Genomic DNA, 9365 nt, shown 5'->3' with positions numbered 1-9365 from the left:
GCCCATGGACCTCTGCTCTTTACCAGGTGCTTGATTTCCTGCCACCTGGCCCCTCTTCCATTACTCTGCTCATATCTAGCTACTCGCCTGCTGTAGCAATTACAGTAATCTTAACCTCACAGTCCTTTAATTGCATTGCAGTCACTGAAAAACATGCTTAACATCCAGATTGAATTTTGTTCATGAATGAGTGATATCCAAACCTCTCTAAGAGGATTTTCTCAGACACCATCTGAGATTTAATATCAATTGTTTTTCCTCTCGTGTTTCTTTCCTGTCAGGCAGAGGATTAAAATATTAAACAATCATTATTGAAATACTAACAATTCTTTGATTTCCTACTATATACTGAACTTGTCCCTTCCAGTAGACTTGCTTGGAAGCTGCCGGTTGGCCTACATATTAGGTAGAAACCATAAAACCCCTGAATTAGGGAACAGTTATAACTTTGCCTGATTTAAAGATCAGCTTTTGTATAATGCATACAGCTGTTTTCTATCTAGACTATGGAAAGTGTCCCAAGAAATACTAACTGATCACCATCAACTGATCAACTGGTGTTTACATGAACACTTTTCATTGCATAGTTTTCTCAAGTGCTCAATAATGGTTAATATACGATTAAGACACTACCAATGCAAAGTATTAACACCACAGATCTGGGCTTCCCTAGTGGCCCAGTGGTTGAGAGTCCGGCTGCCGATGCAGGGGACACAGGTTCGTGCCCCGGTCCGGGAGGATCCCACATGCCGCGGAGCGGTTGGGCCCGTGAGCCATGGCCGCTGAGACTGGCTTCTGGAGCCTGTGCTTTGCAAGGGGAGGGGCCACAACGGTGAGAGGCCGGCATACCGCAAAAAGAAAAAACCAAAAACCAAAACAGTTTCATGATTTGGACCAGTCTCTAAAAAAGGCAGGATTACAAATTAACCTCAGGCTCCCACTTAATATAAAAGTAATGACAATATTTTCACACTTTTGTTTTGAACCCTGAATTATGTTTTCGGCGTTGTGCTCAATGTGCTCAGTACATCATTTAACCTCACAATAACCCTATCTGATAATTCTTTATCATCTTGTTTTCGTAGACTGGGTAAATTTAAGAGTTTAGGTAGCTTACCCAGTTTCATATAACTACTAAATTTTGAAGTTTAGATTATTTTCTGTCTGCCTGACTTCGTATCATATTAAATCACTATACGCATTATATCTTCTAGACATTCATATTTCTGTTTCAGATTATTCTAACAGTTCCACTAAAAAAATTAAGTAAGTAGCATATCTGCATAGCAAGCAAAATGCTTCATGATCTGGTCCTCCCCATTTTACATCTATCAAGAAATCCCTGAACTCTCCCTACTGATTACCTGGAGCTTCACGTTATTAGCCCAAAATGCGTTTTCCTTTTTTTTTTTTTTTACGGTACGCGGGCATCTCACCGTTGTGGCCTCTCCCGTTGTGGAGCACAAGCTTCAGACGAGCAGGCTCAGCGGCCATGGCTCAGGGGCCCAGCAGCTCAGGGGCATGTGGGATCCTCCCGGACCGGGGCACGAACCCGCATCCCCTGCATGGGCAGGCGGACTCTCAACCACTGCGCCACCTGGGAAGCCCTTCTCCTTTATATTGATTAAATTAAAGCAACTGGGAAAAGTATGCAGTAAAAAGTAGAGAACACATTCTGCTGTTGCAGTTTTCTTTAGAGTTTCTCCCGCGAGTTCTCCCGCGAGTTTCTCTGTTCACCCCTCCCCTACCTCCACATCTTCCATCTTCCCTACCTCCCCTGCGGCTCATCCCTTCCCCCACCTACCGCTACATCTGGTTCCTTAGCCTCTTTCTAGAAGTAGAGCGCTTGCTCTCGAGCCTTAGTTTAGTTAACGGTTGTCTGAAGAGACGCGGAAGGAGGACTTCTGAAGAGGAGGACAAAATAAGGTAAGAAATTCGGCATTTTAGGGAGGAGAGAATAATTTATACCTCAGGAGAAAGAGTTGAGACCTATATGTTCTCCTGTTACCAGAGAAAGCATGGTAATTCAGATTTTGATTTTTCTCTCAGGCTTTTTCTGTAAGAGATAAGAGCCGAGTAAGTGGTGTTTGTATAACTATGTCTGAATAGACAGTGTCTCGGGAAGTCTATCAGTTGTTCTTGAACAGTACGTTTACTGTTTGTTCTCCTGGAGAATCAGTTGCCAAGGCAGCGATGAAAAGCCAGTGAAGTTCCTGGAGTTGGTCCTTGAATTGCGAAGTTGGGGGTGGGGGTGGAGCTAGGTTTGAAATGCTGCGGGAGGGAATATTGAGTAGATAACTTAAGTGTGATTAGCGGCGTACCCTCTTTGCTGTTTACTCTCACATGCGGGTAGTGGAGCGTATGCCGGGCGCCAGTTTGTTCCGCTTGCACTTTTGTTTTTTGCGGTATGCGGGCCTCTCACTGCTGTGGCCCCTCCCACCGCGGAGCACGGGCTCGGTACCCAGAGGCTCCAGACGCGCAGGCCCAGCGGCCATGGCTCACGGGCCCAGCCGCTCTGGGGCTGGTGGGCTCCTCCCGGAGCGGTGCCGAACCCGTGTCCCCTGGGTAGGCAGGCGGACTGTCAACCACTGCGCCACCAGGGAGACCCTCTCGTGCAGTTTTTCTTTTTTCTTTTTTGTTTCCTCGGGTTTTCTTTGTGAAAGCAGAGGTACTGAGCAATACAAGCAAGATAGCTATTTTAACTTAAATGATTTAAAACTTGTAATTTTAGTTATCAAATGTCAAAATGTTGATTCACTTGACAAAAAGCGTCTGATTTAATTTGGCATATAAAGAATGGTACTCTCTTTTGACCAGTGTTTCTTAAAGTCTCTCGATCTAAGTAAACACAGTTTACATTTTCCTCAATAAAGGAAGTAACTCCCTCCTTTGCTTTTATGACTTACCACTTTTAAAGTTTGTGGGAAAACATTATTTTAAACATTATTTGATGCATAGACAAGAAAAATGTGAGTAGATGTGAAAAATTTAAAAATATGTTTAAGGTATATTCTGCACAGTTCATAAAACATATTAACTGTTAGATGTGTAGAATCCAGGGCCATTTATTATTGCTTATTTTTTTGTTGTGTTTTGGAAAAGAAGCCTTGAACCCTGCAGGTAAACTAATTTACAGTTGCCTTCTAATCTAGTTTTTACATACAGGTTTTTGTAAGATATCTATAAAGAATGGAGCATTTTTTACGCCAGTGCTTGTTTTGCTTTGTGTTACAAGTTTCCTCTCTTTTAAGTAAGAAACGGCAAATATTTTCACTGATATAGGGTACTTCAGTTGAGTTATAAACAGGTGTAATAGTTTTTGCTTATAATTTACTTTTTGCTATATGTATAAAGATATATTTTTAATTACTTACAGAAAAATGGCGGAAGCAGACCAGGCTGGGAAACTGTTCATAGGAGGCCTCCATGCTGACACCAATGAAAATTCTCTTGAAGTGGTATTTGGGAAATATGGTCACATTATGGAAGGTAATTTTTAGATCCTATATATATACATACACACACACACACACACACACACACACACACACACACATATATGTTCGAAGCAAATGTGTATTAAACATACACCATTGAACAGCTAAGTTAAAGTGCTTTTTCTATTTGTAACACACGAGCACTTTTTTTTTAAGTTTCTGTTTTTTATTAGGAAAGCACTGGGCAATGAGGGAAATTGTACAACTTAGGGGCTCCTACTACTGAGAAGGGAAAAAAGCAGCGTTTCTTTCTTCACCCCAGCCACGCTTTGCAGCATGCTGGGTTTTACTTACCTGACCAGGGATCAAGCCCACGCACAGTGGCATGCGGCATGTGGATCTTAGTTGCCTGACGAGGGATCAGACCCGTGTCCCCTTCATTGGGAACGTGGAGTCTTATCCACTGGACCACCAGGGAAGTCCCAGGGCTTTTTAAACATACTGGGGTCATAGGACATGAAATGGGATGAGATATGCTAGCTGTAGAATGGTTGAAATTATTGACTCTCTTTTTAAACTACTAGAAATGATATAAAATGGAAAGGGTTTTTTTGCTTTAGTTGTTTTTGGTGTTTGTTTTGTTTTTAAGTAACTTCCGGGAGGCTGTTACTGCACTGTGTCCATAACATGAAATTAAGGAGGCCTTATGAGAAAGTGTCAAAGGATGGATTATTTTGAAAATATGAAACGTTCAATTTTATGTGAAATTTAAATTAAAAATATTTATGTATATTACAGTTATGTTGATGAAGGATCAGAAAAAAAAACAAGTCTAGAGGCTTTGCTTTTATTACTTTTGAGAATCCTGCAGATGCAAAGGATGCTGTCCAAGATATGAATGGAAAAGTAAGAGACTTTAATAATATTTTGTGTTCTCCATTTATTACTATTTCAAGATTTTTTTTTCTAATTTTTTAAAGTAACATGATGCCATTTAAGCCTTCACTCTCCATTTTGTCACGTACGTATTGGATTGTCCGGTTGGAAGGAGATTGACATTAACGTGAGCGTTAACAATATATTTTAAACCTGTTTTAGCATTCAAATGTAAAAGTAAATGAGTTTTAGCCTGTAGAGCTCTCCCCAATATCCCGTACTGTCATTTTTAAGTCTCGACTTTTTTGTACTTCAGAGTCACTCTTCCTTGTGTCACTGTTACAAATAATCATTTGTCCCTTACAACTGTACTTTTAAATGCATCTTTGCTCAAAGAATTCTTTTATATTGTAGGTAATATTTTTCCCATTTTATATGGCAGGTACTATCTTTTTATATTCATCATCCTGTGAATTGTTCATTGTTAAAAGTACTTCCAGTGCATCTCAGTTCTCATAGTGTGGAACACATACATTAATTCCCTTTGTCCTATAGCTTGGTTTCTGGTATGCTGCAGGCACTTGGCACATGTTGACCCTTTTACTTTACTTTCATATTTTAAGGTATGGTAGTACCTAAAAGTTGATCTTGACTCATGATTTTATTTTGGGTGCAGAGGTAAATTTGTGTCATGAAGGATAGTAGACCCCCATTATTTGTTTGTTTTCAAGCACAAGAACGTGTAGTCCGTGTAGACATTATTCTTCAATTCTTTATTCAACAGATATTTTATTGCCAGGCATTGCTTTAGCAATAGATTAATGGTTGTGGGTAATACAAAATGCCTATTTTCTTGGACACTTGTGTTCTAGGGTGAAAGATGAGAAACGTACAAGTAAAAATATATACAATTTCATATGAAAAATATTAAGGAAAATAAAGTAGGTAATTTCATTAGAGCTTAAGGGGAGTGGTTTTCTATACATATAGATCTAAGAATGTTAAATCCTGAATGTTGGAAGGGAGGCAGCCATTCATCAGTCTGTGGGAAATATTTTGGACCCAGAAACAGAAAAGGAGGCCCTAATGTGGGAGCACATGGCTCTTGAGGCTGTTTGTATTGGGCCAGGGCCCATCCATATCCACCAGAAGTCTTAGTAGGAATTCAGCATTTAAAATTGTTTTCCAAGTATAACATGAAACAGCTAGAGTGTTTTACTTAGAGCAATTATATGATGATTTGAATTATGTTTTCAAAAATCACATTGGCATCTATAGAAGGTTAATGTAGGAAGTTGTTGGAAGATTAAGAAGTGTAAGCATTTCTGAAACATAAGAATATGAAGTACCACTATAAGAAGTTACTCTTGGGGGACATGTACAAACAATTGAATAAGGCAAGAAATGTTAAGGACCAAATAAGTGCTCTATTTAAAAAAAAAAAATCAAGGAAATTATTAGAAGTAAATACAGAAGAACAATCATGTTGGAAAATTTTCTTTCCCTTAATATTTAAGAAATGCTAAAAACAATTAAAGTAGGAATAACCATTTTGAATAAATAACTGGATCATTTTATTTTTTAAATGACACGTATACTTTTATATACCCTTGGGACACTGAAAACTTTGAATGGTAGAAGTAGAGAAAGGAAGTGAGTTTAGTTCTCCATTATAGAAAATAAAAGGGTATATTCTCTCATGATAAGTGAGAGGTATTAATCTTCTTTTAATACCAGAGGACATTTCAGGGAGCTCTAATTGCCAATACGTACACTTTGTGTTGGATGACTTAATGAAAGGCAGTTACTCATTAAGTCTCATTTATCTGGCATGGTGAAGGACACAATCATTTCAGAAGAAAATGTTTGCTTTGGGGAAAAAAGACTGATCTTGGACTAGTGCAGTAGTAAATAAATTTGATGTGATGTTATTAATGTTATACTTAATCTGTTTAGTCTTTGGATGGAAAGGCAATTAAGGTAGAGCAAGCCAACAAACGATCTTTGGAAAGCGGTGGTACACAGAGACCACAACCTCCTGCAAGAAACAGGGGCCATCTGAGAAATCCGAGACATGGAAGAGGAAGAAATCGAAGAGGAGGAAATAGAAGAGGTGGAAATGGAAGAGGAGGAAGTGGGAGCGCAAGAGAGCATCCCTCACCTGGAGGACACCTGGGTAATGTTTTGAAATACAAGGCTGCAACCAGAGGACCGAAAAATAGTAGGTTTAACTGTATAGAAACCTCTCAGTTTTTATTCCATCCTTTATGAGCAAAGTAGTGTGTAAGAACTATCAGATGATGACTCACATTGATAGTCAGAAGTATTTCTAAGTGGTGAAGAATTATTGTAGTTATAAAATGACTTAACTAGGTAATGTGCAAAACGTTAATCACCTTACAGGGGAATAGCATAAATTTTAAACTAAATTCAGTCTCTTTTACCATTATTACTAATTGCCTCTTTTCTTCGAGAATTTTTCTACCGAGTTTCCTACTGTTGATCATACATTAGAATTTTTCACTTTAGGACCGATAACTTGATATGAGTTTAAATCAATGATTCATTCATAATCTCTTAAAAATACATTGGTTAATTTTATTCTGAGAGTAGCCTTATTGCATCATAAAAATACTAGAGAATCTTGAAAACTCCACAACAGAAAATAAAAGTCACTCAGAATATCCACAATTCAGGGCGAAACACTTCATATTTTAGGTTTCACCTTGCAGTATTTGTCTTAAGTATATGTGTTCAGACATCTAAGCAAATCTCCATTGTCATTTTGATATGAGGCTTTTCTACCTGGGTCTGTGGTTTGCATTTGGGAAAATACCTTAGGGAAATAAATAGAGCTTTAGATTCTAAAAGGTGTCTTTGACCCAGGAAAAGAGTAAAAAGCTCTGCTTCAGAAATATGTATGTTTTCTTTGTGTGTGTATTAGAGGAGGAAGTCGTTGAAAATGCCTTTTTTTGGATTTTTTTCAGAGAAGTTTTCTACTTAGTAAGAAAAGGAGGAAAAGCACTTTGCATTTCAAAAACTTCCATATATTTAACAACCTCTGCTTCATCTATTAACCAGAACCAGTCTTCAGAAATAAAACGTTTAGTTTCTTTTTGTGCTAATTCCATGTGTGAATTTTAGGAAATGTTTTTTGAAAGTTCAGTTAGAGGGTGTGCCCATTTTAAGATAACACAGTTTTGTTCTTTTCCCACTATCTTGAGCTTGAGAAAAGTTGACCAGTTCATATTCTGCCATGTGTAAGAGTACTCATTTTTTCTTGCCTGTGGCACTACCGGGGAATTGGAATACATCTAAACACCTTTCTGGTTCGAAAGGTAACACATCAATTTTCAGTATTTAGTGTGCATTTCTTAAATACTATTAAAATTGAACAGAACATAGCCCTTTTGACTGAGAAATGAACATTAAGAGTTGATCTGTGAATAACACAGGCCTGAACTGTTGATCAACTTACAAGCAGATTTTGTTTTTCAATAAATACATATAAGATCACTACGTGATCCAAGGTTGGTTGAATCCATGGATGCAGAACTAGGGATACTGGACCAAGTGTAAAGTTATAAGCAGATATTCTCCAGCAAAGGGAGTTATTTGTATGTATGTACTTAACTTTTAGGTAATGCATTTTTTTTTTTTTTTTTTTTTTTTTTCTTTTGGCGGTATGCGGGCCTCTCACTGTTGTGGCCTCTCCCGTTGCGGAGCACAGGCTCCGGATGCGCAGGCCCAGCGGCCATGGCTCACGGGCCCAGCCGCTCCGCGGCATATGGGATCCTCCCAGACCGGGGCACGAACCCGTATCCCCTGCATCGGCAGGCGGACTCTCAACCACTGCGCCACCAGGGAGGCCCTAGGTAATGCATTTTTTATTCATCCTTTTTATTTTTAATGCTTTGATTTATACCTAGGATGTTGTGTTTTTCAAAAGCTTCCTTGACACCAGAATTATATAACTAATAACTTACCATCTTCCTCCTAAAATGATGAAAAATTCAGTTTTACATTTAATTTATCCAGGTTTTTCTGTACTCTCTCTCTTCTCCCCAGAGCACTTTCATACCAGTGGTTCTTCAGTTTTGTTCCTACGTTTCCCAAACTGACTTTTATGGTAAGTCTTTGAACTCTACTGACTTCTGTGTCATATGAGGAAACAATCATATTGGTTTAGACAGATAGGAAAGCTGAAGACTGGAGTAATGGTTTAGTGAAAATTTATAACAATAAGTGAAACTTGCCCAATGAAAAAATGTTGATTCTGCTTAACTAAAAAGATTTCATTTAAACACAGGTCTTGGTGGACACACTCCTAGTCCCAAGGCGAGTTCTTCCAGGGGAGCCTTTCCAGTTAAAAGAGGACCATGTTCCAGAAGTGGAGGTCCTCCTCCTAAGAGATGTTGCCAAGGGCGAAGCAGTAGGGGGGTGGGAAGACAAGGTAAATGCTATATAATGCAGAGACAGTTGTTTCTAATTAATGAAAGGGAGCTATTTTAAACAGAATGTTTAAGCAAAATGGAAAGTGAGAAGTATATGGACATGTTAACCAATCACTAATTTATTGATTGATTTGTGGTTGGGAAATAACTTGTCAGTTTTTGATTATAGATGTAGTAGGTGATTAGCACTGCAGTGGGGAAAACATTGCTTGTAAGTCCATGTTGGCTATAGAATTCCTCTTAATTTAAGTTGCTGCTAACACTTTTTGGTTAGTAGGCTTCTTTATCACATAGTTTCAATATCAGAATTTTCATGAAAACTATGTCCTGTGAGAGAACGTTCTGGTCTGTAGACTAGTTAAGCTATGTATATTGGCTACCTGGTTTTATTAATTATTATAAACAATAATTGAAACTTGCCATATGAACTGTAGTTTGTGCTCTTAACTTTTCTAGCACTGTTTTCTGATCCGTAATATGGTAGAGACTTGAAACAGCCATTATCAAATTGCCCTTTAACGTGTAGAATATGAATGAAGCCAAATGTAGCACGATATTGACTTCAAAACACAACAGAAGCTAAGAAGCCTACCCTTTC

The sequence above is a fragment of the Mesoplodon bidens genome (genome assembly GCF_964165515.1).
Source record: "Mesoplodon bidens genome assembly, contig: HAP1_SCAFFOLD_339, whole genome shotgun sequence".
NCBI classification, from domain to species: Eukaryota; Metazoa; Chordata; class Mammalia; order Artiodactyla; family Ziphiidae; genus Mesoplodon; species Mesoplodon bidens.
The sequence above is the reverse complement of the archived record's forward strand: the minus strand, read 5'-3'. Positions refer to the sequence as shown.